The following is a 4,217-nucleotide window of genomic DNA, read 5'->3' as shown; positions in this document are numbered from 1 at the left end:
TGTCTCGAAAAACCAAAAAAAAAAAAAAAAAAAAAAAGAAAGAAAAATTTTTCTTTAACATAGACAGCTACACATTCTTGTGAGGCTTTGTATTCTTATAGAGGAAGTTCTATGTTCATTCTTTAAGTATATTTAGGAATTAAGACGTTAATTTTTCCATTACTCTATTGTAAGTAGTATAGTATCCTAAGGTCAAGTTTCCTAACAATCAGAATCCAGGCATGGGGGTGAAGAATGCAGCCAAAACAAGATGTGTAGAGATGGTGAAAGGTGCTTTTTGTACAGGCTGGTCATTCCTTGTGCCTAGTCCCTGGCAGAGAATGTTCACTCTGCATGGTAAGAACAATGCTACAGGCAACACTTTGGACTAGTGCTGTTTTGTATGATTATAACACATTCCTGCAAGTAAAACTGCTAAGGGAGGAAGGTTGAGTGTTCATTTGTCGTTGTTTTTTGTTTTTTTAAGGATTTATCTATGGTTACAGATGGTTGTGAGCCACCATGTGGTTGCTGGGAATTGAACTCAGGACCTCTGGAAGAGCAGTCAGTGTTCTTAACCACTGAGCCATCTCTGCAGCCCAAGTGTTTGTCTTTAAGACACAATATCACTGTAGCTCCCTTCTGGCCTTGAACGTGCAGATATCTGCTTGCCTCTGCCCCCTGGGTACTGAGGTTAAGGACATATACCACCCTGCCAGGAGTAATCTGAATACAAAATATAGAATTACAACTCAGAAATCTACTCTTTCCACGTTTGTAACTTTTCATTATATTAATTGTTTTGCCTTGTATTCGATCACTATAATATACATCAAGCCCAAAAGCAGCTTGGGGAGGAGAGGGTTTATTTCGTCTTACAATTTACAGCCCATCATGTAGGGAATTCAGAGTAGAACTCCAGACAAAAAACTAGAGACAGGAACTGAAACAGAGCCCATGGAGGAGGGCTGCTTCCTGGCTTGCTCTAGGTTGACGTTTACCTACTTTTCTTATACTTTACAAGATCTAAGGATGGCTTCACTCATAGTGAGCTGGGTTTTCTTACATCAACCAACAATCAAGAAAATGCTAGACCAACATGCCTATAGGCTACATAACGAAGGTACCACGTAAATTAAGGCTTCTTCCTCCTAGATGACTCTGGGGTATGAATGTGTAGCATATGAGGTTGAATGTGTTTAATTCTCTTCTGACAGCACTTTGCAGTTCTTAATATTTAAACAGATCTCTTGGTGTTTTCATCTTGCTACGGACCATGCAAATTAGGTGAGCCAATCCTCTTCAGACTGCCCAAGCACTAGCTTCTCTTTCCTATTGCAACCATCCATCCTTGGTTCCATCTCTCATCCCCCCAGTGGTACCCACAAGGCTGTTCACTGTAGTATTACTTATGGAAACCACCTCAGCATCCTAAGGGGGAGTGAGAATGTGAATCATTCTGGTATTCACAGTGGCTTTGTCTATAATTATTTGTCTATATCTTAGAACAACGTGAGAGTTTTCAAAAACCTTTACCCAGTGAATAAGATGCTCTATGAGATTCGTAGAACACTACAGTTGACATCTTAAAATCAATTCCATAAAATAGTACATGTTTTTCCAGATCAGATATAAACAATAGGATGAGTGTGCACTATTACACACAAAGAGAGCTTCTGGGAAGGCAAGGAGATATTATAAAGATATGAAGAAAAAATAATAAATAACTGGGGATGGTAGTACTTACCTTTAATCCCAGCACTTAGGAAATAGAGTCAGGAAGATCAGTATGAGTTTGAGGACTGTCTACCTACATAGTGAGTTCCAAGCTATGTAAAGCTATATAGTGAGACCTTATTTAAATAAATAAATAGTAAAATTACACACACACACTCACACACAAAATAAGAGTGACTGTGGCCTCATGATAACAACTTATCATGAGTAGGAGTGTCGTTTGGTTACCTCTGTGTGCCACAAATGAGTTGCCCCAAAAGAAGAAAAAGAACGAAAAAATTTCCAAAAGCAAATGCATTGTGATAATTAATCTTCAGTGTCAGCTTGACTGGCTTTAAAGTCGCCCAGAAGATGTACCTCTGGGAGTGTCTGTGAGGATCTTCGCAGAGAGGTTTAACTGAGCATGAAAGACAAACCCTGAGCGACAGTGGCACCCTGCGAGGTGGGGCGGGGAGCAGGCGCCAGGATACCAGACTGAATAAACAGGGCAGAGAAGGCAGGCTAAGCTGCTCGCTGACTGCGCAGGTGTAAGGAGTCCTGCCAGCATTCCAGCCTGCCCCATCACACACTACGCCACAAACTGTGAAACTAGAAACCTTTCTTAGGTTTCTTCCTTTGGGTGTTTTGTCACAGCTTATGAGTAAAATAACACACATATAGCACAAGCCTCTATTTGTGGACACTCTATTGTACAGTGGTTCTCACTTCTTTACTGATTTTTCTGGAGCTTTTATTAGCAATATATTAATAATATATTAGCAAATTGTGCTGCTATTCCCTTTTCCTAAGCCTCAGCAATAGTTTTAGTTTCTGTTAAAATTTAGCTCTTAACTATTTACTGCTCGTACTTTGTTGCTGTCGTCTGATCTTCCTAGCACATTGTTCTTGTGATCAAAGAAACTGTTGTCTCTTAAGGCAAGGTCTTCCTCCTACACAGCCACTCCCTGCTGACCTCACACTCGAGATTCTCCTGCCTCCACAGCGCTGGGCTACTGCTGCACATAAACATTCAACAGCTGGAAAGCTTATCTGGATGCTTTCTTGTTTGGCTCCCTCTCATAATTCCTCATGCAATATCGATGTAACGTCTATCTGGCCAACATTATCAAATGAATATATAAAATCGCCTTTCGATAGTTATCAGTTTATAATAACAAATAACAATCAATCTTTTGATAGAAAAATCACAAAAGGAAAAAGAAAAGCACAAAACAGATCCCCCTTCACAGCTCATGGCAGGCGGTGGGGGGAGTGGGGGGGGGTGTGGAGGGGTAGGGAGGTGAGGGGTGGGGGTGAGTAATGGAGGGTGGGAGGCAGGTAGCAGGGGCTGGGACTTTCAGCGTTGGTTTTTCTTCTATTAAGTAGAGAGAACAGTCCACCTTACTAGGTTGCTTTTTTAAAAAAAAAATCTTAAATTGGATATTTTCTATTATCTAGACAGGTTTTAAGTCCTATGTGTATTATCTTTGTACCAATATAGACAAATCGGTTATCTACAGCACTTGGGGACAAAAGAAGGAGCCCTGTGAGTCTGAGGCTGGGATTCATAGTGAGACTGAAAAACAACAGCAAACAAGCAAGCAAAACCAGGGGCTGGGGATATGGTTCAGTGGCTGTGTGCTTGCCGCTTGCCTTCTTGTTGCACATGTCAAAGGCCTAGGGTTTGCTCTCCATCGCTGAAAGGAAGACTTATGGGAATATAAAAATACCTCTGTGTCAAAGCCACTGATTTTTTTTTTTCTTATAGAGACAGGGTTTCTCTTTATAGCCCAGGCTATCCTGGAACTCACTCTGTAGACCAGGCTGGCCTCTAACTCAGAAATCTGCCTGCCTCTGCCTCTGCCTCCCAAGTGCGGGGATTAAAGGTGTGTGCCACCACTGCCCAGTGAATTGACTTCAAAAATACTTACCTTCAAGCATTTTCCTTGTAACTTCCACAGCTCCTGGACTAGTCTTGAACTTTTGTTTTTTAACTCTCTCTCTCTCTCTCTCTCTCTCTCTCTCTCTCTCTTTCTCTCTCTCTCTCTCTCTCTCTCTGTGTGTGTGTGTGTGTGTGTGTATGTGTGTGATTTTACTTAGCATCTGAGGATACAGGATACAGGCCTTTGTAACAAGGAAGAGGTGAAAGGCCTGTGAAGTGGCTGCTCGTGTTGCATCAACACTCGGGAAATAAAGGATGGAGGCTCTGCTCCTCTATTTTATAAGTTCAGAAACTCCATTTGGTGATTTAGGAGAAGAAAGCCACCTCAGACTGGGAAATGTACAGCCCTTGCCTAACACAGGATATCACAACAAAAAGCTGAAACAAAAAGCTGTATCTCAGAGTCTACATATATGGAACAAAACCCACAACCATTGTTTTCCAGACTGTTAGGCACCATCCCCCTGGAATATCATCATTGTGTCAATGCCGTATTTTGCTTCTAATGGTCAAACAGTAAGGAAGTCAGGCCAGAATCTGATAGGAAAACTGAATTTTGAGCATGGAGATATCATTGAAA

This window comes from Grammomys surdaster, unplaced genomic scaffold, assembly GCF_004785775.1.
Source record: "Grammomys surdaster isolate TR1022 unplaced genomic scaffold, NIH_TR_1.0 191, whole genome shotgun sequence".
Taxonomy (NCBI): domain Eukaryota; kingdom Metazoa; phylum Chordata; class Mammalia; order Rodentia; family Muridae; genus Grammomys; species Grammomys surdaster.
The sequence above is the reverse complement of the archived record's forward strand: the minus strand, read 5'-3'. Positions refer to the sequence as shown.